The 27,603-nt window shown below is 45.2% G+C and overlaps 2 non-coding genes across 2 annotated transcripts; both read right to left on the bottom strand.

The window, feature by feature from the left end:
* Nucleotides 1-9,819: 9,819 nt before the first annotated feature.
* trnaf-gaa (transfer RNA phenylalanine (anticodon GAA)) lies at nt 9,820-9,902 on the bottom strand. The gene has a single exon. It is a non-coding gene; the product is annotated as a tRNA-Phe (tRNA).
* Nucleotides 9,903-26,948: 17,046 nt separating this feature from the next.
* Nucleotides 26,949-27,030, bottom strand: trnaa-agc (transfer RNA alanine (anticodon AGC)). Its single transcript has one exon. It is a non-coding gene; the product is annotated as a tRNA-Ala (tRNA).
* Between the last annotated feature and the right edge of the window lie 573 nt (nt 27,031-27,603).

The following is a 27,603-nucleotide window of genomic DNA, read 5'->3' on the forward strand; positions in this document are numbered from 1 at the left end:
GTGCCGACTCCTTATCTCCTGTTCGCTTGATTCGCACAGCCTTCTGAGTAGAAGAGCTGTTACTTTATACCATTTTTCTCCCATTCAAAAGCTGTGAAAATTTACAGCTGTTGTAGCCTTACAGTAGATCATATTATCTACTGCCTTTGACTTTCTATGTTATCTCTATCTCCCTCCTTCTCTGTGGCAGGAATCACTTCTCTGAGAACAATTATACAGACCATGGTCACACAGAATTCATGACTGAGCTTGGCTTTACAAAAATATGACAAGAACTGGTCCGCAATATATACCTTTATGTTATCGATTAAAAATTTTTGCCTTGATCTTTCTATTTCTAAATGAAGCTTTATCAGCAGTTACAAAAATGGATAAAATAATAATGACTCAATTTTAAAATTATGCTTTGTTCATGTTTGTAAATGTATATGTGTGGTTATGTCGAAATGTTTGTTTATGTTAAGGTGTAAGTGTGTGTGAGTTTTCGTGTAACATTGTGTTCACATGTAAGTGTGTGTGTGTGTGTTTTGTGTTAGTTTGTGTTTGGATTTATAGGCATGTCCATGCTTGTGTAAGTGTGTTGAGGTATGTGTTATCCTGTAAGTGTATGGTTATGTCTCAATGTTGTTCATGTTTAGGTGAGTGTTTGTGTGTGTATGTTTCGTGTAAGTGTGTGTTTTGATGTGTGTGTATAAGTGCAATAGTGTGTTTGCATGTAAGCGTGTGTGTGTTTTGTGTAAATCTGTATTTCATTTGATGCATTTGTTTACGAGTGTGTGTGTGTTTTGTGCAAGTCTGTGTGTGGATTGACGTGTGTATTTACCTGTGTGTAAGTCTGTTTTTGTGTTTTGTGTAAGTGTGTGTGTGGATTGATGTGTGTGTAAGTGTGTTTTTGCAAGTGTGTGTGTGGGTAGATGTGTGTGTTTATGTGTGTGTAAGTGTGTATAAATGTGTTTTGTGTAAGTGTGTGTGTGTGGATTGATGTGTGTGTTTATGTGTGTGTAAGTGTGTGTGTGCTTTGTGTAAATGTGTGTGTAAATTGATGTATGTGTTGATATGTGTGTAAATGTGTGTAAGTGTGTTTTGTGTAAGTGTGTGTCTGGATTGAAATGTGTGTCTATGCTTGTGTAAGTGTGTATAAGTTTCCGTTGTGTTAGTGTACGTTTCGATTGACGTGTATTATTGTTTTGTTCAAAGTTTCAGAGAGTACCAATAACTGGATTTGACAATGATGGTTTTCATTATATTCTAGTTATGTATAATATTATGTTTCAGGTTGTTAGTATGTCTTTATATGTAAGTCTTTGTGTGTTCATGTGTAATTGTGCACTTACACAAAAACACAAACTTATACAAAATCATCAAAACACTTACATGTGAACACACACAAACTCACTTTCACATGTATTCTCCTCCGCTCTATGTAAATGTGTTCTGTGTGAGGCGCAATGTGATATCAGCCGAACGAATGTAACAATTCAACCGATGGGCTTCAGCAACATCAGGGACACAACTGTGAGAAACTCGGAGAGGATTCAGACACCAGTTGAGACATGGCCCATTAGAATTCAACATGTTAGTTTACAATTAACAGGGACTGTTGCATCCCCAAGCCTATTTAAAAATATTATGTGGAATAAAAAGATATTTCAGAATATAATACTCATATGGCAAGTTTAAAATTTTTAGATCATGGGTTAGAATGTACGATGGCAACTTAGTGCATTAAAAAGAGAGTGGTTCACTTCCCATCAGCCTGCGGGACGGGCAGTGGGGGTTACATGAATTACACGTTTCTCTTTCTCCTCTCGCTGGTGCGTGTGAGAGGTACAGTGAGTTAAAATTACCCATTACTCCCTCTCAGCTGAAGTTACCTTCAGGAATCCTGTAATGAGAGAACTCCACCCAGTTTCTAACTCATGCTGTATCTGAGCTGGGAGCGCTGGCTGTACAAGCCTTGGGACCGAGATCCGCAAACACCCTACTTCTGATAAACAGCCCTCACATTGGCCAAAATAGGAAACATAATTAATTGAGTGGCTGTGTGTTTAACTCACGATGTTTTTGTTTTTTATTTAAGAACTGAAATGCAATCGAGACATTCTCATTGACAAGAATGACTAAGAAAGCAATAAAGGAAGGAAAGATAGATTACAAAGGTAAACTTGCGCAAAACATGAAAACGGATAGTAAAAGGTTTTACCGATATGTAAAACGGAAAAGAGTGACTAAAGTAAATGTTGGTCCCTTAGAAGATGAGAAGGGGGATTTAATAATGGGAAATGTGGAAATTGCTGAGAGCTTAAACAATTATTTTGCTTCGGTCTTCACAGTGGAAGATACAAAAACCATGCCAGAAATTGCTGGTCAAAGGAATGTGGGAAGGGAGGACCTTGAGAAAATCACTATCACTCGGGGGTAGTGCTGGACAGGCTAATGGGACTCAAGGGAGAAAAGTCCCCCGGTCCTGATGAAATGCATCGCAGGGATAAAGAGATGGCGGAAGTTATAGCAGATGCATTCGTTAAAATCCACCAAAACTCTCTGGACTCTGGGGAGGTACCAGCGGATTGGAAAGCAGCTAATGTAACACCTCTGTTTAAAAAAGAGGGCAGACAAAAGGCAGGTAACTATAGGCTGGTTAGTTTAACATCTGTAGTGGGGAAAATGCTTGAAACTATCATTAAGGAAGAAAGAGCGGGATATCTAGATTGGAATAGTGCAATCAAGCAGACGCAGCATGGATTCATGAAGGGGAAATCATGTTTAACTAATTTACTGGAATTCTTTGAGGATATAACGAGCATGGTGGATACAGGTGTACCGATGGATGTGCTGTATTTAGATTTTCAAAAGGCATTCGATTAGGTGCCACACAGAATGTTACTGCAGATGATAAAGGCACGTGGAATCAGAGGAAAAGTAATAGCATGGATAGAGAATTGGCTGGCTAACAGAAAGCAGAGAGTCGCGATAAATGGGTCCTTTTTGGGTTGGAAATCGGTGGTTAGTGGTGTGCCACAGGGATCGGGGCTGGGCCTACAACTGTTTACAATATATATAGATGACCTGGAAGAGGGGACAGAGTATAGTGTAACAAAATTTGCAGATGACACAAAGATTAGTGGGAAAACGGGTTGTGCAGAGGACACAGAGAGGCTGCAAATAAATTTAGATAGGTTAGAGAATGGGCTAAGATTTGGCAGATGGAATACAATGTCGGAAAGTGTGAGGTCATCCACCTTGAGGGAAAAAAACAGCAAAAGGTAATATTATTTGAATGGGGAGAAATTATAACATGCTGCGATGCAGAGGGACCTGGGGGTCCTTGTTCATGAAACTCTTTTAGGAGCAAACAAAAAACATTAAGCCGTGCCCCCCGATCTGGGGGAAACACCAACATTTACAAGGTTTATTTTTGGCACAAAAACATATTTTTTCTCCAAGTGCCCCCTATAAAAGGGGAGGGGGACACTAAAAGCACCGGCAATTAAAACAAATTAACTTAAAAACATGAAATCAAGTTAAAATTTGGTTGCCGGGCGTGATGATGCATTCCAGTCCCTCTGGTGCCCACCTCTTGCGGAAGGCCACGAGCGTACCGGTGGACACCGCGTGCTCCATCTCCAGGGACACCCTTGACCGGATGTATGCGCGGAAGAGAGGCATGCAGTCTGGCTGAACGACCCCCTCGACCGCCTGCTGCCTGGACCGCCTGAGGGCCCCCTTGGCCGTGCCCAGGAGCAGTCCTACGAGGAGGCCCTCGGACCTACCCGCTACCCTCTGCACAGGGTGCCCGAAGATCAGGAGTGTGGGACTGAAGTGCAGCCAGAATTTCAGGATCAGCCCCTTTAAATAACAAAACAGGGGCTGCAACCTCGTGCACTCTATAAAAACATGGAACACGGACTCTTCCAGACCGCAGAAATTGCAGACGGCCTGGGAGCCCGTGAACCGGCTTAAAAATTTAAGGAATTCCGTCCGGACGGGGGTCAGTTCGGATGGGATCTCCCCGCGTGCTTGAGCCTCCTCGATGCACCTAATGGAGTCAGGGCCCAGAGCTGTTTTTAGCGACTCGATGGCATCAGCCGCGCAGCGGACGTTGGCGGAATTTAGGCGCCGCGACAGCGTGTCTGGCGCCATCCAACCCGCTCCTCCGCCATCGAGCAGGTCCCTGACCCTGGTCACCTCACCAGCCAAAGCCCTCTCATCCAACCGCCACCTAAAACCTCGGTCGTGGAGGTACGGATTCCCGAGCAGCGGCTCCTGTAGGACGGCCGCCACTCCAGCCGGTGGTGAGCCCCGCTTGGTGGAGACTTTGTTCCAGACCCTGATGAGTTCCTTGTAAAAGACAGGCAGCTCCCGGAGGGCGGTCCTGACGCCCCTCACACTCACAAACAGGAGCTGCGTGTCGTAGTTGGCGTCGTGCTGCTGGCGGAAGAAATACATCGCCAGAGCACGCCACCTAGGAGGGGGTTCAACGTAAAGGAATCTCTGCAGGGTCTGAAGATGGAAAGTCGCGAGCTGGGCGCTGACGCACACCAACGACTGACCGCCCTCCCCAAGCGGGAGACTCAAGACCGCGGCAGAGACCCAGTGCTTCCTGTTGTTCCAGAAGAAGTCCACCAGCTTCTTCTGTATCTTGGCGACAAACGCAGGTGGAGGGGTCAAAGTGACCAGCCGGTACCACAACATGGCGGCCACAAGCTGGTTTATCACTTGCGCTCGACCCCTGCAGGACAGCATTCGGAGCAGTCCTGCCCAGCGCCCGAGGCGAGCGGCGACCTTGGCCTCCAGCTCTTGCCAGTTCGCCACCCACACTTCCTCGTCGGGGCTAAGGTAGACTCCCAGATAGAGGAGATGGGCCGTGCTCCAGGCAAAAGGCATGAGCTCCTCCGGCAGGGAGTCCACCCGCCACTGACCCACCAGGAGTCCGGAACATTTCTCCCAGTTGATTCTGGCGGAGGATGCGGCTGAGTAAATCTCCTGGCATCCTCCGCAGGACAGCGGGATCCTCTACCGTGAGGAGCACGTCATCGGCGTAAGCCGAGAGGACGACCTCTACGCCCGGCCCTTGCAGAGCCAGTCCCGTCAACCTCGTCCGCAGGAGGCGCAGGAAAGGCTCCACGCAGACGGCATATCAATGGCCGGACATGGGGAATCCCTGGCGCACCCCTCTCCCAAAGCGAAGGGGCGCCGTCAAGGACCCGTTAACATTAATCAGACACTCTGTGGCGGCGTATAAAAGTCGGATCCGGGCGACGAAATGCATCCCAAACCGGAAAGCGCGCAGAGTTCCAAGCAGATAGTCGTGATCCACCCTGTCGAACGCCTTCTCTTGGTCGAGGGATAGGAAGGCGACCGACAGACCAGCCTCCTGGGAATAATGGATGAGGTCCCGGACCAGATGGATGTTATCGTGGATTGTCCGGCCCGGGACCGTGTAGGACTGGTCGGGGTGGATCATGTGGTCCAGCACGGCACCAAGGCGAGCAGACATCGCCCTGGCGATGATTTTGTAGTCCGTGCTGAGGAGGGAGACTGGGCGCCAGTTATTAAGGAGGCGGAGATCGCCCTTCTTATGCAGCAGGACAATGACTGCCCTGCGCCAACAGAGGGGCATCTCCCCGGTCGCTAGACTTTCCCCCAGGACCCGCGCGTAGTCGCCCCCCAGGACTTCCCAGAACGCCCTGTGGAACTCCACGGTCAGCCCGTCCAGACCCGGGGATATCCCCTCGAGAGCCGGTCGAGGGCGCCGGTCAGCTCCGCCAGGCTTAGCGGAGCTTCCAGATTTTCGGCGCCCTCCGGGCTGTCCTTCGGCAGGTCCTCCCACAAAACTCTATGCACTTCCTCGCTGGACGGCTCCAGAGAGAACAGGGCCCCGTAATATTCACGGGCCCTGTTGTTGACGTCCTCCGGATCCGAGACGAGAGAGCCGTCGTTGGCCAGCAGCGTCAAGAGCTGCTTACGGACACTCTGTCTTTTTTCCAGCGAGTAGAAGAAAGACGGAGCCGCGGTCCACATCCCGCAGGAACTGGATCCGTGACCTCACGAACGCGCCTCGGGACCCTACGAGCTGCAGGTCCTTCAGCGTGGCCTTCTTCGCTTCGTACACCGTCCGCAGGGCCGGGTCCCCGACGACTTGCTCCAGGTCGAGCACCTCCTTTTCTAGACGCCCGACCCTGGCCGCCCGCCTCTTGGTCGACCCCCTCGCGTACTCTTGATAGAAGACGCGGACTTGAGCCTTGCCCACGTCCCACCATAGCCTCAAGGAGGGGAAACCCCCCTGCTTCCTTCTCCAGTCGGCCCAGAAACGACGGAACGAGTCCTGGAACCGCACGTCCTCCAGCAGCCGGTTAAAGTGCCAGTAAGCGGACCCCAGGTGGTGGTCCGAACAGGGCACCTGCCGCATGGAGGCCGCCGGGACGCAGGAAACGTACGCCCGAGACACGTAAAGGCGGTCGACTGTGGACCATCCTACTCCAGGCCTCACCCAAGTAAAGGCGCTGGAGTTGGGATGGAGATTTCGCTAGACGTCCACCAAGTCGAAGGACCCGACCAGGTCCCACAACTTCTCCATCGCCGTCATGCTCTGCGGGGCACCGGAGCGGTCCCTCGCCTCGAGGGTGCAGTTAAAATCCCCCCCGAGGACAATGCAGTCGCCGACGTCGACGGAGCCAAGAAGAGCGGACACCTCTTCAAAGAAGCGCGCTTGCTGCGGGCCGGGCTGAGGGGCGTACACGTTCACGAGATGGAGCGGCACGTCCCCCAGGCGAACCATTACGTGCAGCAAGCGGCCTGGCACGGGTTCCTCGACCCCCAAGATCTCCGGCTGAAAATGCGGGACCAGCAAGATGGCCACCCCACTAGAAGTGGCAGTGAGGTGGCTCATGCGGACCTCTCCTTGCCATTCCAGGAGCCACGTGGCTTCGTCTCCCGGAACGGTGTGGGTTTCTTGCAGGAAGCACGTCGCATATTTCCCCTCCTGCAGGAGCGAAAAATTGTTAAATCTACGGCGTGCCTCTCTGCTGCCGTTGATGTTGAGGCTGGCTATGGTTATCTTCATGACTAGAGCATAGTGCAACCTCTACCTAACCTATTGTGGGTGGGGGGAATGGAGTCGTTTGTTGACCTCCACTCCTTCAGCAGCCCAGTGAGGAACCTTTTGAGCCGGCGCAGCTCAAGGCCTTGCGCCTTTGATAAGGACCCGCCCGCGGCCATGGTTTTAGCGGCGGCGCGGACGGAAGCGCTGAGCAGCCCCGGCTCGGACCATCTTTCCCGGGCCAGATGGGTTCGGTTGCAGCGACCCTGGCTCTGGACCGAAAAGTCCCGGAGTTCCTCTACGGGAATGAGGGAAGATTCAGCGGCGGTCACGAGGAGATCCACCGCCTCACTGGCGATGGACTCGAGATCTTAACCCGCCTCCTCCACCGAGTCCCCGTCCTCCTCCGGGAGGTCGCCGTCAGCAGCCGGCCCGTCGACCTCACGAGGTATGGCAAACGGCCCGGCCGCTCTAATTTTGCACACCAACCTCTTGTGTGGGACCTTGTCAAAAGTATTTTGAAAGTCCAACTACACCATATCCACTGGTTCTCCCTCGTCGACTCTGCTAGTTACATCCTCACACAATTCTAGAAGATTTGTCAAGCTTGATTTTCCTTTCATAAATCCATGCTGACTTGGACCAATCCTGTCACTGCTTTCCAAATGGGCTGCTATTTCATCCTTAAAAATTAATTACAACATTTCCCCCACCACTGATGTCAGGCTAACTGGTCTATAATTACCCGTTTTATCTCTCCCTCCTTTTTCAAAATGTGGTGTTACATTAGCTACCCTCCAGTCCATACAAACTGACCGAGAATCGATGGACTGTTGGAAAATAATCACCAATGCATCCACTATTTCTAGGGCCATTTCCTTAAGTACTCTGAGATGCAGACCATCAGGCCCCGGGGATTTATCGGCATTTAGTCCCATCAATTTCCCTAACACAATTTCCCACAAATAAGGATTTTCTTCAGTTCCTCCTTCTCACTAGCCCCTCGATCATGTACTATGTCCAGAAGATTATGCGCATCTTCCTTCGTGAAGGCAGAACCAAAGTATTTGTTCAACTGGTCTACCATTTCTTTGTTCCCTATTCACCTGAATCTGACTGCAAGGGACCTACGGTTGCCTTCACTACTCTTTTTCTCTTCACATATTTATAGAAGTGTTTATGTTTCCAGCAAACTTCCACTCATACTCTATTTCCCCCCTCCTAATTAAACCCTTTGTCCTCCTCTGCTGAATTCTAAATTTCTCCCCGTCCTCGGGTTGATGCTTTTTCTGACCAATTTCTATGTCTCTTCCTTGGATTTAACGCTATCCTTAATTTCCCTTGTTAGCCAAGATTGAGCCACCTTCCCCGTTTTATTTTTACTCCAGACAGGGATGTACAATTGTTGAAGTTCATCCATGTGATGTTTATATGTTTTCCATTGCCTATCTGCCGTCAACCCTTTATGTATCATTTCCCAGTCTATTCTAGCCAATTCATGTCTCATACCATCGAAGTTACCTTTCCTTAAGTTCAGGACCCCTTCTCAGAATTAACCGTTTCACTCTCCACCTTAACAAATAATTCTACCTTATTGTGGTTACTCTTCCCCAAGGGGCCTCGCACAACAAGATTGCTAATTAGTCCTTTCTGATTACACATCAAGCAGTGGAGGATGGCCAGCCCTCTAGATGGTCCCTCGACATATTGGTCGAGAAAACCATCCCTAATACACTCCAGCAAATCCTCCTCCACTGTATTGCTACCAGTTTGGTTCGCCCAATCTATATGTAGATTAAAGTCGCCCATTATAACTGATGTACCTTTATTGCACACATCCCTACTTTCTTGTTGGATGCTGTCAGCAAACTCACTACGATTGTTTGATGGTACACAACTCCCACTAGCGATTTTGTCCCTTTGATATTCCACAGATCCACCCACGTAGAATCCACGCGAATGTCCTTCCTGACTATTGTGTTAATTTCCTCTTCAACCAGCAATGCCACCCCACCTCCTTTTCCTTTGTGTCTATCCTTCCTGACTGGTGAATACCCCTGGATGTTGCGTTCCCAGCCTTCGTCACCCTGGAGCCATTTCTCCGTGATGCCAATTACATCATATTCATTAATAGCTGCCTGTGCAGTTAATTTGTCCACCTTATTACGAATACTCCTCGCATTGAGGCACAGTGCCTTCAGGCTTGTTATCTTACCAGACCTTGTCCCTTTAGAATTTTGCTGCAATGTGGCCCTTTTTGATTTTTGCCTTGGGTTTCTCTGCCCACCACCCTTACTTTTTTTACCCCAAAGGTTCCCATCCCGCTGCCATATAAGTTTAACCCCTCCCCAACAACACGAGCAAACTCTCCCTCGTGGATATTGGTTCTGCTGAGGTTTGCACAGGTCCCAGCTCCCCCAGAACGGTTCCAATGTCCCAAGAAATTGAATCCCTCCCTTCTGCAACACACATTCATCTGAACTATCCTGCGCTTCCTACTCTGAAAAGTGGTAGCTATCCCTGAGATTGCTACCTTTGAGGTCCGATTTGTTAATTTAGCTCCCAGCTCCCTAAATTCAGCTTATAATTCCTCAGACACAGGGAGTCAGACTCAAACACATTAAGAGCACTCAAAAGACAGAGAGTGAGAGGCACAGATACATTGCACAATCCCATTTCTTTGAATGTTACAAAGTTATCGACAAATGCAGATTCAACAGAATAGATTCGGGTATAACTGAGCAGGATGGGAGGAAATCGGTTTGAATTTAAAGATTTACCAGGAGTGGGGTTCGAACCCACGCAGGTATAAACCCATCGGAATTTCCGTCCAACGCCTTAACAACTCGGCCATCCTGGTTTTGTCAACACTCGGATTTTGTCTCTGTGAGAATCTGGGCTGCAGCTCCACTCTCACAGACACAGGTTTTCAATGAGCATTTTCGAATATTTATAGTAATATTGACACAGGGGCAACTCTCCTGTTCTTTTTCGAGTAATGCACTGGGAACTTTCACATCCACCCGAGGGTGCAGACGGAGCTTCAATTTAACATTTTATCCGAAAGTCAACAGCTTCAACAATGCAAAATTCCCCAAATACTGCATTTGCGTGTCAGCCAAGATTATATGCTCAAGTTGCAGGAGTGGGACTTGCACATACAACCTCCTTATTCAGTCGAGAATGCTGCCACTGAACCAAAGCGGATACCAAAGTTCACATCCGTATTATTTTCCCCAAGTCTTTTTATAAAGTATCAGGACATACAGAAGTAATATTCAACATTTTAAAAATGCTTCATCCTGGTTGGGGAATTGAACGCCGACCTCGCGTGTGACAGAGAGGGATATTAACTAAGACACGAATGAGGAGCTGACGGGTGTGGATTCTGTCAGTGCAGGAATCGAGCTGAGAACAGAAATGGACACCATGAGAAGCAGACAGGCACATTGAGAGACAGAGATAAACCGACAAACAGGGAGAGACAGACAGCGAGATCGAGACAACGTGAGACAGAAAGTGTGAGACTGAGAAGGATAGGCAGACTGAGTCAGAAAAAGACACAAACACACACACATACAGATATAAAGAGAGAGAGGGAAACAGTGAGAGAAAGACAGTGATAAAGACAGTAACAAGGCGAGAGACAGATGAAGAGTGAGCGACAGATAAAGAGATATACAGAGATATAAACAGAAAATGATGGAAATACTCAGCAGGTTAGAGACAGGAACTAACAGAGACAGGCAAATAGAGACAGACAGGTAGAGACATAGACAGACAGAGATGATGGGATGAGAGAGACAGTCAGACAGAGAGACTGAGAGAATCCTTCTGGAACCTTCCGAATGTACTAGGGGACTGTGGGTCTCGTGAGAATGAGGAACTGAAAGATATCCTTATTGGCGGGAAATTGATGGGATTAAAGGCCGTTAAATCCCCGGGTCCTGATAGTCTGCATCCCAGAGTACTTAAGGAAGTGGCCCTAGAAATAGTGGATGCATTGGTGATCATTTTCGAACAATCTATCGACTCTGGATCAGTTCCTATGGACGGGAGGGTAGCTAATGTGATGGCACTTTTTTAAAAAGGAGGGAGAGAGAAAGCGGGTAATTCTAGACCGGTTAGCCTGACATCAGTAGTGGGAAAAATGTTGGAATCAATCATTAAGGATGAAATAGCAGCCCATTTGGAAAGCAGTGACAGGATCGGACCGAGTCAGCATGGATTTATGAAAGTGAAATCATGCGTGACGAATATTCTGGAATTTTTTGAGGATGTCACGAGTAGAGTGGACAAGGGAGAACCAATGGATGTGGTGTATTTGGACTTTCAATAGGCTTTTGACAAGGTCCCGCACAAGAGATTGGTGCACAAAATCAAAGTGCATGGTATTGGGATTAATGTACTGACATGGACAGAGAACTGGTTGGCAGACAGAAAGCAGAGAATCGGGATAAACGGGTCCTTTTCAGACTGGCAGTAAGTGACTAGTGGGGTGCCGCAGGGCTCAGTGCTGGGACTCCAGCTCTTTACAATATACATGAACAATTTAGTTGAAGGAATAGAGTGTAATATCTCCAAGTTTGCGGATGACACTAAACTAGATGGCGGTACGAGCTGTGAGGAGGATGCTAAGAGGCTGCAGGGTGAATTGGACAGATTAGGTGAGTGGGCAAATACATGCCAGATGCAGTATAATGTGGATAAATGTGAGGTTATCCATTTTGGGGGCAAAAACACGAAGGCAGATTATTATCTGAATGGCGGAAGACTAGAAAAAGTTGAGGTGCAATGAGACCTTGGTGTTATGGTTCATCAGTCACTGAAAGTGGGCATTCAGGTACAGCAGGCGGTAAAGAAGGCAAATGGTATGTTGGCCTTCGTATCTAGGGGATTTGAATATAGGAGCCAGGAGATCTTACTGCAGTTGTTCAAGGCCTTAGTGAGGACACACCTGAAATATTGCGTTCAGTTTTGGTCTCCTAGTCTGAGGAAGGACGTTCTTGATGTTGAGGGAGTGTAGCGAAGGTTCACCAGACTGATTCCAGGGATGGCAGGACTGTCATATGAGGAGAGATTGGATCAACTCGGCCTTTAATCACTGGCGTTTAGAATGATGAGAGGGGATCTCATAGAATCATATAAGATTCTGACGGGACTGCACAGGTTAGATTCGGGAAGAATGTTCTCGATGTTGGGGAAGCCAGAACCAGGTGACATAGTCTTAGGATAAGGGGTAGGCCATTTAGCAGTGAGATGAGTAGAAACTTCTTCACTCAGAGAGTTGTTGACCTGTGGAATTCCCTGCCACAGAGATTTGTTGAAGCCAGTTCATTGGATATATTCAAGAGGGAGTTAGATATGGTCCTTACGGTTTAGTGGATGAAGTGGGATGGAGAGAAAAACAGGAAAGGGGAACTGAAGGAATGATCAGCCATGATCATATTGAATGGCGGTGCAGGCTCGAAGGGCCTAATGGCCTACTCCTGCAGTTATTTTCTATGTTTCTATGTTTCAAAAACAGAAAATGATGGAAATACTCATCAGATTAGAGACAGGGACAAAATGAGACAGGCAAAGACACGGACAGGGATGATGGGAAAGAGAGAGACAGTCAGACAGAGAGTCTGAGAGAATCCCATTGGAACAGAACTGGACACCGTGCGAAAGAGACAGATTGAGAAACAGAGACAAACAGAGAACCAGGCTCAGACAGAATGAGTCAGAGAGAGGCAGACTGAGGGAGACAAAGGCTCAAGCACACAAACACACACGCAGTTCTCTAAAGAGAGAAAGGCAGAGACTGAGATACACAGATACATTTCACAATTTCATTTCATGATCGGCTCAGAGTGTCACAGAGTTACAGATTCAACAGATGAAAATCCGATATCACTGGGCAGGATGGGAACAATCTCTGTTAAATTAAAGAGATTCTAGGATTGGGGTTCGAATCCACGTGGGAAAAATCATTTGAATTTTAAGGCCAACGCCATAACCACTCGCCCATCCTGGTCTTTGTAGCGTTTGGATTTTGCCTCTGTGAGAATGTGGGCTTCAGCTCCACCCCCACAGCAACACACACACATATACATCGGGTTTCAGTGAGTATTTACGGAAATTTTTAGTAATATTGACACGGGCGCAACTCTCCTATTCTTTTTCGTGTAATGCTCTGGGAACTTTCACATCCACCCGAGGTTGCAGACGGAGCTTCAATTTAACATTTCAGCCGATGGTCAACAGCTTCAACAATGGAAAATTCCCCAAATACTGCATTTGAGTGTCATCCAAGATTATCTGCTCAAGTCTCAGGAGTGGGACTTACACACACAACCTCCCGATTCAGTCGAGAATGGAGCCAATGAACCAAGGCCGATACCAAAGATCACAACCGTATTATTTTCCCCAAGTTTTTAAAAAATTTCCAGGACATACCAAATGCATGGTTATCATTTCTACAGACAGTTGCACATACACAGAGACATATAGATAGATAGACATACACAGACACGCGCACACACAATAACCAAAAATATACACGCATCAACAAAAAAACATAGAAACATAGAAATTAGTAGCAGTAGCAGGCCATTCGGCCCTTCGAGCCTGCACCACCATTCTTTAAGATCATGGATGATCATTCAACCTCAGTACCCATTTCCTGCTTTCTCTCCATACCCCTTGAACCCTTGAGCCGTAAGGGCAATATCTAACTCCCTCTTGAATATATCTAACGAACTGGCCTCAAGAACTTTCTGCGGTAGAGAATTCCACAGGTTAACCACTCTCTGAGTGAAGACGTTTCTCCTCATCTCGGTCCTAAATGGATTACCCCTTATTCTGAGACAGCGACCCCTAGTTCTCGAACTACCCAGTAACGGAAACATTCGCCCTGCCTTTCACTTGTCAAATTTCGTCAGAATTTTATTTGTTTCAATGAGATCCCCTCTCATTCTTCTCAACTCCAGTGGATACCAGCCCAGTTGATCCAGTCTCTCTTCCTATGTCAGTCCTGCCATCCCGGGAATCATGCTGGTGAACCTTCGCTGTACTCCCTCAATAGCAAGGACGTCCTTCCTCAGATTTGGAGATCAAAACTGAACACAATATTCCAGATGTGGCCTCACCAAGGCCCTGTACAATTGCAGTAAAACCTCCCTGCTCCTATACTCAAATCCCCTAGCTATGAAGGCGAACATGCCATTTGCCTTCTTCACAACCTGCTGCACCTGCACACCAACTTTCAATGACTGATGTACCATGACACCCAGATCAAGATATACACAGGTTGCCTTAGACAAATAGATGGATAGACATGCAGGGTCACTGTCGTTACTTTGTCTGGCTTTTGCGTTTTTCAGTCGAGGATGCTGCCACTGAACCAAAGCCGATACCAAAGTTCACAACTGTATCATTTTCCCCAAGTCTTTTTAAAAAATTCCAGGACATACCAAATTCATGGTGATGATTTCCACAGACAGTTGCACATACACAGAAACATATATACAGATAGACAGACACAGAGAGACAAACATACATGCATAACCAAAAATATTCAAGCACCAACGGACATGCACAGATGCCTTCGACATCTCGAGGGATAGACAGGCTGAGTCACTGTCGCTACTTTGGCTGATGTTTGCGTTTTTCTATCCGTATGTATCGTGAATAATAAAAATGAGAAATAGATGTCAGTGTTGAAAGATGTGGGACGTTATTCCACCTATCTCAGGATTAGTTTTGCAAAAACCTGGTTAAATTGTAAAATCGAATGAAAATTGCAGTCGACAGGATTCGAACCTGAGCGCAGAAAACCAAAGAATTTCAAGTCCATCGCATTAACCACTCGGCCACAACTACTGCGTCTCTGGCACTTTAAATGTTACTCAGAAAAAACTCAGTCATCCATCTCTGTGCAGCAGACAGCCACAGAATCCTGAAAAAGTCTCTGTTTGCAAAAAATCTGGAAGAGGCAATCGCCTCTTGCTGTATTTTTACTGTTCTATATTGTTCTGGAACTTTTTAATATGAATCTATACCAAGAAACAGAAGTAAAATTAGACATTTTGAAAAAACTGCTTTTTCGTCGGGGAATTGAAACCGGTTCTCCTGCATAACAGGGGAGCAAAATCACGACTATACGGATGAAGGTCCGGGCTGTGTCAGAGCAGTAATCGAGCTGCGAACAGAAGTCGACAGACACATTGAGAGATAGAGACAAACCGACAAACAGGGAGAGACAGACAGCGATAGAGGGACAACGAGAGACAGAAAGGGCGAGACTGAAAAGTCAGGCAAACACTGAGAAAAAGACTCAAACACCTACATATACAGAGATGTGTGTGTGTGATCAATAAAGAGAGAGAGGGAAAGAGTGAAAGAAAGATAGTGATAAAGACAGTGACAAGGAGAGAGACAGATAGAGAGAGAGCGACAGATCGAGAGAGAGACAAAGATATAAACAGAAAATGATGGAAATACTCAGCAGGTTAGATACAGGAACTACCAGCGACAGTCAAAGAGAGACAGATAGGCAGAAACATAGACAGAAAGACATGATGGGAAAGAGTGAGACAGTCAGACAGAGAGACTGAGAGAATCCCATTCGAACAGAACTGGACATTGTGAGAAAGTGACAGACACATTGAGAACCAGAGACAAACAGGGAAATGGGGACAGACAGACAGCGAGATAGAGACAAAGAGAGACAGAAAGTTAGAGACTGAAAGGGAGGATCAGACTGAATGAGAAAAAGACTCAAATACATGTATTTGCGTGCTCCATAAAGAGAGGGAGGCAAATAGTGATGGAATGACAGAGAAAAGGACAGGGACAAAGAGAGAGTCAAAGAGGGCGACAGATAGAGAGAAAGACAGATAGAGAGAGAGACATAGAGACAAAAACAGAACATAATGGAAACACTTTTCTGATTAGAGACAGGGATTAACAGAGACAGGCAAAGACATGGACAGACAGAGATAATGGGACAGAGATAGGCAGTTAGACTGAGAGTCTGAGAGAATCCCATTGCAACAGAACTGGACACCGTGAGAAATAGACAGATTGAGAGACAGAGACAAACAGAGAAACAGTGACAGAGAGAGTGTGTCAGAGAGAGGAAGACACTCAAACACATTCACAGCTCTCTAAAGAGAGCGAGAGAGAGGCAGAGACCGAGCAACACAGATACATTTCACAATTTCATTTCATTGTCGGCTCAGAATGTCACATAGTTGCAGAAAATTGGAGATTCAGCAGATGAAAATCGGGTATCACTCGGCAGGATGGGAAAAATCTCTGTTTAATTAAAGAATCACCAGGAGTGGGGTTTGAACCCACGCGAGTATAGAACGCATTCGATCTTAAAATCAACGCCTTTACAACTCGGCCATCCTGGTCCTGATCCTATCAGTGGTTGGACTCTGCCTGTGTGAGAATCTGGGCTTCAGCTCCACCCCCACAGACACACAGACACATAGGATTTCAGGGTGCATTTACGAACATTTTTCGTAATATTGACACGGGCGCAATTCTCCTATTCTTTTTCGACTAAGGCTCTGGGAACTTTCACATCCACACGAGGGTGCAGATGAAGTTTCAATTTAAAATTTCAGCCGATGGTCAACAGCTTCAACAATGCAAAATTCCCCAAATACTGCATTTGAGTGTCATCCAAGATGATGTGTTCAAGTCTCAGGAGTGAGACTTCCACAACAACCTCCTGATTCAGTCGAGAATGGAGCCACTGAACCAAAACCGATACCAAAGATCACAACCGTATTATTTTCCCCAAGTGTTTTAAAAAGTTCCGGGACGTACCAAATTAATGGTGGTGATTTCCACAGACAGTTGCATATACACAGAGACATACATACAGATAGACATACACAGACACGCGCACACACAATAACCAAAAATATACACGCATCAACATAGAAACATAGAAATTAGTTGCAGGAGTTGGTCATTCGGCCCTTCGAGCCTGCACCACCATTCAATAAGATCATGGCTCATCATTCAACCTCAGTACCCCTTTCCTGCTTTCTCTCCATACCTCTTGATCTCTTTAGCCGTAAGGGCCATATCAAACTCCCTTTTGAATATATCTAACGAACTGCCCTCAACGACTTACTGCGGTAGAAAATTTCACAGGTTAACCACTCTCTGAATGAAGAAGTTTCTCCTCATCTCGGTCATAAATGGCTTACCCCTTATTTTTAGACTGTAATCCTTGGTCTCAAACTCCCCAGCAATGAGAACATTCTTCCAGCCTCCAATCTCGTCAGAATTTTATATGTTTCTGTGAGATCCCCTCTCATTCTTCTGAACTCCAGTGGATACCAGCCCAGTTGATCCAGTCTCTCCTCATATGTCAATCCTGCCATCCCGGGAATCATGCTGGTGAACCTTCGCTGTACTCCCTCAATAGCAAGGACGTCCTTCATCAGATTCGGGGACCAGAACTGAACACAATATTCCAGGTGTGACCTCACCAAGGCCCTGTACAACTGCACTAATATCTTCCTGCTCCCATACTCAAATCCCCTAGCTATGAAGGCGAACATGCCATTTGTTTTCTTCACCGCCTACGGCACCTTCATGCCAACTTTCAATGACTGATGTACCATGACACTCAGATCAAGATATACATAGGTTGCCTCAGACAAGTAGATGGATAGACAGGCAGGGTCACTGAGGCTACTTTGGCTGTTTTTTGCATTTTTCTATCCGTATGTATCGTGAATACTGCAGATTAATGAAAGAAAGAAAACAGCGGCTGCATCGAAAGAATTGGGACGTTGCTCCATCTATCTCAGAATCAATTTTACAGTAACGTGGTTAAATTGTGAAACAGAATGAAATATGCTGAGAAACATAGTCGGCAGGATTCAAAACTGCGCAGAGAAATCCCGATGGATTTTTTGTCCATTGTCTTACCACTCAGCCACGACTACTAGCTCGCTGCATCATTAAATGTTACTCAGATAAAACTCAGTCATCCATCTCTGTGCATCAGACGGCCACAGAATCCGGAAAAAGTCTCCGTTTGCTAAAAATCTGGAAGAGGCAATCTCCTCTTCCTGTATTTGTACTGTTCTATATTGCTCTGGAAATTTTAATATGAATCAACACCAAGAAACAAGTAAAAGTCTGTATTTTGTAAATGCTGCCACCGCGTCGGGAAGTAGAACCACGGTCTCTGGCGGAACAGGCAGTGATACTCACCACTATACGAACGAGCATGAGTTCTATCAGAGCAGGAAGCGAGCTGTGAATGGAACTGGACACCATGAGAAGACGACAGACACATTGAGAGACAGAGACAAACCGACAAACAGGGAGAGACAGACAGCGAGATAAAGACAATGAGAGACAGAAAATGTGAGACTGAGAAGGAGAGGCAGACTGAGTGAAAAATGACTCAAACACACACATATACAGAGATGTGTGTGTGTGATCTATAAAGAGAGAGGAAAAGAGTTAGAGAAAGAGAGTAATAAAGTCAGTGACAAGGAGAGAGAGCGACAGATAGAGAGTGTCAGAAATAGAAACACAAATGATGCAAATATTCAGCAGGTTAGCGATAGGAACTATCAGAGACAGGCAAAGACATGGACAGACAGAAATGATGGCAACGAGAGCCAGTCTGACAAAGAGTCTAAAAGAATCCCATTGGAACAGAACTGGACACCGTGAGAAAGAGACAGAGACACAGGAACAGTCAGAGTGAGTCAGACTGAGAGTGACAAACACACAAACACAAACACACCTCTCTAAAGAAAGAGAGAAGCAGGGACCGAGCGACACCGATACTTTTCATTATCGGCTCAGAGTGTGACAGAGTTGCACATTCAACAGATGAAAATCGGGTATCACTGATGAGAATGGGAGGAAATCCGTGTTAAATTAAAGAAGTACCAGGAGTCAGGTACGAGAACACGCGGGAAACATCGCATTGAATTTTAAGGCCAACGCCTTAACCACTCGGCCATTCTGCTCCTGTCAGAATATGGATTCTGTCTCTGTGAGAAACTGGGCTTCAACCCCACCCCCTCAGACACACATATATGTCGGCTTTCAGTGAGCATTTACGAACATTTTTTAGTAATATTGACACGGGGGAAACTCACCTATTCTTTTTCGAGTAAGGCTCTGGGACCTTTCACATCCACCTGATAGTGCAGACTCAGCTTCAATTTAACACTTCATCCGAATGTCAAAAGCATCAACAATGCAAAATTCCCCAAGTGCTGCACTTGAGTGTTAGCCAAGATTAAATGCTCAAGTCGCAGGATTGCGACTTGAACACACAAACTCCTGATTCAGTCGAGAATGCTGCCACTGAACCAAAGTCGATACAAACGTTCACAACCGTATTATATTCCCCAAGTCTTTTTTATAATGTCCAGGACATACCAAATTAATGGTGATGATTTCCACAGACAGTTGCACATAAACAGAGACATATATACAGATCGACAGACAGAGAGACACACCCACATACATAACCAAAAATGTATACGCACCAACGGACATGCACAGATGCCTTCAACATATAAAGGGATAGACAGGCTGACTCACTGTCGCAACTTTGACTGATTTTGTGTTTTCCTATCCATATGTATCGTAAATATTGCAGATTAATAAAAATGAGAAAAAAATGTCAGTGTTGAAAGGTGTTGGACGTTATACCATCTGTTTCAGGATCAGTTTTACAAAGTTCCGGTTAAATTGTGAAATGGAATGAAAAATGCGGAGAATCCTAGTGGACAGGATTCAAAACTACGCAGGGAAAACCCAATGGATTTTTAATCCATCGTCTTAACCACTTGGCCACTTCGAATGCGACTCTGCCTTCTTAAACGTTACTCAGAAAAAAACTCAGTCATCCATCTCTGTGCAGCAGACGGCCAAAGAATCCTGAAAAAGTCTCCGTGTACTAAAAATCTGGAAGAGGCAATTTCCTCTCCGTCTATTTTTCCAGTTCGATATTGCTCTGGAACTTTTTAACATGAATCTCTACCAAGGAACAGAAGTAAAATTCTACATTTTGAAACGCCTGGCTTCCAGTCGGGGAATTGAACACCGGTCTCCCGCCTGAAACGTGGGGATACTCACCACTATACTAACGAGGAACTAACAGGTGCCAGCTCTGTCAGAGCAGGAATCGAGCTGTGCACAGAACTGGACACATGAGAAGTCGACAGACACATTGAGAGACGGAGACAAACCGACAAGCAGGGAGAGACAGACAGCGAGATAGAGACAACAAGAGACAGAAAGAGTAAGACTGAGAAGGAGAGGCAGACTGAGTGAGAAAAAGACTCAAACACATAAATATACAGAGATGTGTGTATGTCTGATCTATTAAGAGAGAGAAGGCAAGAGTGAAAGAAAGAAAATGATAAAGACAGTGACAAGGAGAGGAACAGACAGAGAGAGAGCGATAGAGAATAAAACAGAAAATGATGGAAATACTTCTCAGGTTAAAGGCAGGGTCTAACAGAGACAGGCAAAGACATGGACAGACCGAAATGAAGGGAAAGAGAGAGCCAATCAGACAAAGAGTCTGAGAGAATCCCAACACCTTAGCCACTCGGCTATCCTGGTTCTGTGAGAACCTGGATTCTGTCTCTGTGAGAAACTGGGCTTCAACCCCAACCCCACATACAAACACATGCACATCGGCTTTCAGTGATTTACGAACATTTTTAGTAATATTGACACGGGGGCAACTCTCCTATTCTTTTTCGAATAATGCTCTGCGACCTTTCATATCCACCCGAGGATGCAGATGGAGCTTCACTTTCACATTTCATCCGAAAGTCAAAAACATCAACAATGCAAAATTCCCCAAGTGCTGCTCTTGAGTGTTAGCCAAGATTATATGCTCAAAGTCGCAGGAGTGCGACTTGAAGACACAAACTCCTGATTCAGTCGAGAATGCTGCCACTGAACCAAAGTCGATACAAACGTTCACAACCGTATTTTTTTCCCAAGTCTTTTTTATAATTTCCAGGACATACCAAATTCATGGTGATGATTTCCACAGACAGTTGCACATACACAGAGATATATATACAGATCGACAGACACGGAGACACACCCACATACATAACCAAAAATTTAAACGCACCAACGGACATGCACAGATGCCTTCAACATACAAAGAGATAGACAGGCTGACTCACTGTCGCAACTTTGACTGATTTTGTGTTTTCCTATCCGTATGTATCGTAAATATTGCAAATTAATAAAAATGAGAAAAAAATGTCAGTGTTGAAAGGTGTGGGACGTTATACCATCTGTTTCAGGATCAGTTTTACAAAGTTCCGGTTAAATTGTGAAATGGAAGGAAAAATGATGAGAATCGTAGTGGACAGGATTCAAAACTACGCAGGGTAAACCCAATGGATTTTTAATCCATCGTCTTAACCACTGGCCACTTCGAATGCGACTCTGCCTTCTTAAACGTTACTCAGAAAAAACTCAGTCATCCATCTCTGTGCAGCAGACGGCCAAAGAATCCTGAAAAAGTCTCCGTTTACTAAAAATCTGGAAGAGGCAATCTCCTCTTCCTGTATTTGTACTGTTCTATATTGCTATGGAACTTTTTAATATGAATCAACACCAAGAAACAAGTAAAATTCTGCCTTTTGTAAATGCTGCCACCGCGCCGGGAAGTAGAACCACGGTCTCCGGCGGAACAACGGGGATACTCACCACTATACGAACGAGCATGAGTTCTATCAGAGCAGGAAGCGAGCTGTGAATGGAACTCGACACCATGAGAAGACGACAGACACATTGAGACACAGAGACAAACCGACAAACAGGGAGAGACACACAGTGAGATAGAGACAATGAGAGACAGAAAATGTGAGACTGAGAAGGAGAGGCAGACTGAGTGAGAAAAAGACCCAAACACACACATATACAGAGATGTGTGTGTGTGGTCCATAAAGAGAGAGGGAAAGAGTGAGGGAAAGCGAGTAATAAAGTCAGTGACAAGGAGAGAGAGCGACAGATAGAGAGTGTCAGAAATAGAAACACAAATGATGGAAATATTCAGCAGGTTAGAGATAGGAACTATCAGAGGCAGGTAAAGACATGGATAGACAGAAATGATGGCAAAGAGAGCCAGTCTGACAAAGAGTCTAAGAGAATCCCTTTGGAACAGAACTGGACACCGTGAGAAAGAGACAGAGACACAGGAACAGACAGAGTGAGTCAGACTGAGAGTGACAAACACACAAACACAAACACACCTCTCATTGGAACAGATAGAGTGAGTCAGACTGAGAGTGACAAACACACAAACACAAACACACCTCTCTGAAGAAAGAGAGAAGCAGAGACCGAGCGACACCGATACATTTCACAATTTTATTTCATTATCGGGTCAGAGTGTTACAGAGTTGCACATTCAACAGATGAAATTCAGGTATCACTGATGAGAATGGGAGGAAATCCGTGTTAAATTAAAGAAATACCAGGAGTCAGGTACGAGAATACGCGGGAAACATCCCATTGAATCTTAAGGACAATGCCTTAACCACTCGGCCATTCTGCTCCTGTCAGTAGATGGATTCTGTCTCTGTGAGAAACTGGGCTTCAACCCCACCACCACAGGCACACATATATGTCGGCTTTCAGTGAGCATTTACGAACATTTTTAGTAATATTGACACGGGGGAAACTCTCCTATTCTTTTTCGAGTAAGGCTCTGGGACCTTTCACTTCCACCTGATAGTGCAGACTCAGCTTCAATTTAACATTTCATCCGAAAGTCAAAAGCATCAACAATGCAAAATTCCCCAAGTGCTGCACTTGAGTGTGAGCCAAGTTTATATGCTCAAGTTGCAGGAGTGCGACTTGAACACACAAACTCCTGATTCAGTCGAGAATGCAGCCACTGAACCAAAGTCGATACAAACGTTCACCAACGTATTATTTTCCCCAAGTCTTTTTTATAAATTCCAGGACATACCAAATTCATGGTGATGATTTCCACAGACAGTTGCACATACACAGAGACATATATACAGATCGATAGACACAGAGACACACCCATATACATAACCAAAAATTTACACGCACCAACGGACATGCACAGATGCCTTCAACATATAAAGGGATAGACCGGCTGACTCACTGTTGCAACTTTGACTGATTTTGTGTTTTCCTATCCGTATGTATCGTAAATATTGCAGATTAATAAAAATGAGAAAAAAACGTCAGTGTTGAAAGGTGTGGAACGTTATAACATCTGTTTCAGGATCAGTTTTACAAAGTTCCGGTTAAATTGTGAAATGGAATGAAAAATGCCGAGAATCGTAGTGGACAGGATTAAAAACTACGCAGGGAAAACCCAATGGATTTTTAATCCATCGTCTTAACCACTCGGCCACTTCGAATGCGACTCTGCCTTCTTAAACGTTACTCAGAAAAAAACTCAGTCATCCATCTCTGTGCAGCAGACGGCCAAAGAATCCTGAAAAAGTCTCCGTTTACTAAAAATCTGGAAGAGGCAATCTCCTCTTCCTATATTTGTATTGTTCTATATTGCTGTGGGACTTTTTAATATGAATCAACACCAAGAAACAAGTAAAATTCTGCATTTTGTAAATGCTGCCACCGCGTCGGGAAGTAGAACCACGGTCTCCGGCAGAACAGGCGGGGATACTCACCACGATACGAACGAGCATGAGTTCTATCAGAGCAGGAAGCGAGCTGTGAATTGAACTGGACATCATGAGAAGACGACAGACACATTGAGAGACAGAGACAAACCGACAAACAGGGAGAGACAGACAGTGAGATAGAGACAATGAGAGACAAGAAAATGTGAGACTGAGAAGGAGAGGCAGACTGAGTGAGAAAATGACTCAAACACACACATATACAGAGATGTGTGTGTGTGATGTATAAAGAGAGAGGAAAAGAGTGAGAGAAAGAGAGTAATAAAGTCAGTGACAAGGAGAGAGAGCGACAGATAGAGAGTGTCAGAAATAGAAACACAAATGATGCAAATATTCAGCAGGTTAGCGATAAGAACTATCAGAGGCAGGCAAAGACATGGACAGACAGAAATGATGGCAAAGAGAGCCAGTCTGACAAAGAGTCTAAAAGAATCCCATTGGAACAGAACTGGACACCGTGAGAAAGAGACAGAGACAGAGGAACAGACAGAGTGAGTCAGACTGAGAGTGACAAACACACAAACACAAACACACCTCTCTTTGGAACAGACAGAGTGAGTCAGACTGAGAGTGACAAACACAAACACACCTCTCTGAAGAAAGAGAGAAGCAGAGACCGAGCGACACCGATACATTTCACAATTTCATTTCATTATCGGCTCAGAGTGTTACAGAGTTGCACATTCAACAGATGAAAATCGGGTATCACTGATGAGAATGGGAGGAAATCCGTGTTAAATTAAAGAAGTACCAGGAGTCAGGTACGAGAACACGTGGGAAACATCCCATTGAATTTTAAGGCCAACGCCTTAACCACTCGGCCATCCTGCTCCTGTCAGAATATGGATTCTGTCTCTGTGAGAAACTGGGCTTCAACCCCAGCCCCACAGACACACATATATGTCGGCTTTCAGTGAGCATTTACGAACATTTTTAGTAATATTGACACGGGGGAAACTCTCCTATTCTTTTTCGAGTAAGGCTCTGGGACCTTTCACATCCACCTGATAGTGCAGACTCAGCTTCAATTTAACATTTCATCCGAATGTCAAAAGCATCAACAATGCAAAATTCCCCAAGTGCTGCACTTGAGTGTTAGCCAAGATTATATGCTCAAGTCGCAGGAGTGCGACTTGAACACACAAGCTCCTGATTCAGTCGAGAATGCTGCCACTGAACCAAAGTCGATACAAACGTTCACAACCGTATTATTTTCCCCAATTCTTTTTTACAATTTCCAGGACATACCAAATTCATGGTGATGATTTCCACAGACAGTTGCACATACACAGAGACATATATACAGATCGACAGACACAGAGACACATAACCAAAAATTTACACGCACCAACGGACATGCACAGAAGCCTTCAACATATAAAGGGATAGACAGGCTGACTCACTGTCGCAACTTTAACTGATTTTGTGTTTTCCTATCCGTATATATCGTAAATATTGCAGATTAATAAAAATGAGAAAAAAATGTCAGTGTTGAAAGGTGTTGGACGTTATACCATCTGTTTCAGGATCAGTTTTACAAAGTTCCGGTTAAATTGTGAAATGGAATGAAAAATGCCGAGAATCGTAGTGGACAGGATTCAAAACTACGCAGGGAAAACCCAATGGATTTTTAATCCATCGTCTTAACCACTCGGCCACTTCGAATGCGACTCTGCCTTCTTAAACGTTACTCAGAAAAAACTCAGTCCTCCATCTCTGTGCAGCAGACGGCCAAAGAATCCTGTAAAAGTCTCCGTTTACTAAAAATCTGGAAGAGGCAATTTCCTCCACGTGTATTTTTCCAGTTCGATATTGCTCTGGAACTTTTTAATATGAATCTCTACCAAGAAACAGAAGTAAAATTCTACATTTTGAAACACCTGGCTTCCAGTCGGGGAATTGAATACCGGTCTCCCGCCTGAAACGTGGGGATATTCACCACTATACTAACGAGGAACTGACGGGTACCAGCTCTGTCAGAGCAGGAATCGAGCTGTGCACAGAACTGGACACCATGAGAAGTCGACAGACACATTGAGAGACAGTGACAAACCGACAAACAGGGAGAGACAGACAGCGAGTTAGAGACAACGAGAGACAGAAAGTGTGAGTCTGAGAAGGAGAGGCAGACTGAGTGAGAAAAAGACTCAAACACATACATATACAGAGATGTGTGTATGTCTGATCTATTAAGAGAGAGAAGGTAAGAGTGAGAGAAAGAAAATGATAAAGACAGTGACAAGGAGAGGAGCAGACAGAGAGAGAGAGATAGAGACTAAAACAGAAAATGATGAAATACTTCTCACCTTGCAGGCAGGGACTAACAGAGACAGGCAAAGACATGGACAGACCGAAATGATGGGAAAGAGAGAGCCAGTCAGACAAAGAGTCTGAGAGTATCCAAACACCTTAACCACTCGGCTACCTGGTTCTGTGAGAACCTGGATTCTGTCTCTGTGAGAAACTGGGCTTCAACCCCAACCCCACACACAAACACATACATATCAGCTTTCAGTGAGCATTTACGAACATTTTTAGTAATATTGACACGGGGGCAACTCTCCTATTCTTTTTCGAATAATGCTCTGCGACCTTTCATATCCACCCGAGGATGCAGACGGAGCTTCACTTTCACATTTCATCCGAAAGTCAACAGCTTCAACAATGCAAAATTCACCAAGTGGTGCACTAGAGCGTTAGCCAAGATTATATGCTCAAGTCTCAGGAGTGAGCCTTGAACACACAAACTCCAGATTCAGTCGAGAATGCTGCCACTGAATCAAAGCCGATGCAAAAGGTCACAACCGTATTATTTTTCCTAAGTCTTTTTTATAAGTTCCAGGACATGCCAAATTCATGGTGATTATTTCCACAGACAGTTGCACATACACAGAGACATATATACAGATCGACAGACACATAGACACATAGACACATACATAACCAAATATGTACACGCACCAACGGGCATGCACAGATGCCTTCGACATATAGAGGGATAGACAGGCTGAATCACTGTCGCAACTTTGACTGATTTTTCCATTTTCCTATCCGTAAGTATCGCGAATATTGCAGATTAATAAAAATGAGACAAAAATGTCAGTGTTGAAAGGTGTGGGACGTTATTCCATCTATCTCATGTTCAGTTTGGCAGAGAACTGGTTAAATTGTGAAATGGAATGAAAAATGCTGAGAATCGTAGTCGGCAGGATTCGAACCTGCACAGTAAAATCCCAATAAATTGCTAGTCCATCGCCTTAACCACTCGGCCACGACTACTGAGTCGCTGCCTTTTTAAACTTTGCTCAGAAAAAACTCAGTCATCCATCTCTGTGCAGCAGACAGCCAAAGACTCCTTAAAAAGACTCCGTTTGCTCAAAATCTGGAAGATGAAATATCCTCTACCTCTATTTTTACAGTTCTATCTTGCACTGGAACTATTTAATATGAATCTCTTCCAAGAAACAGAAGTAATATTCTACATTTTGAAAAAACTGCCTTTCTGTCGTGGAATTGAACTTCAGTCCCCCGAATGACAAGCGGGGATATTCACCACGAAACTAACGAATACGAGTTCTGTCAAAGCAGGAATGGAGCTGTGAACAGAACTGGACACCAGAAGATGTCGACAGACACATTGAGAGACAGAGACAATCCGACAAACAGGGAGAGACAGACAGCGAGATTGAGACAACGAGAGACAGAAAGTGTGAGACTGAGAAGGAGAGGCACTGAGTGAGAAAAAGACTCAATCACATACATATACAGAGATATGTGTGTGTGATCTATTAAGAGAGAGAGGGAAAGAGTGAGAGAAAGACAACGATAAAGACAGTGACAAGGAGAGAGACA

The sequence above is a fragment of the Pristiophorus japonicus genome, chromosome 23, assembly GCF_044704955.1.
Source record: "Pristiophorus japonicus isolate sPriJap1 chromosome 23, sPriJap1.hap1, whole genome shotgun sequence".
In the NCBI taxonomy this organism is placed as follows: domain Eukaryota; kingdom Metazoa; phylum Chordata; class Chondrichthyes; family Pristiophoridae; genus Pristiophorus; species Pristiophorus japonicus.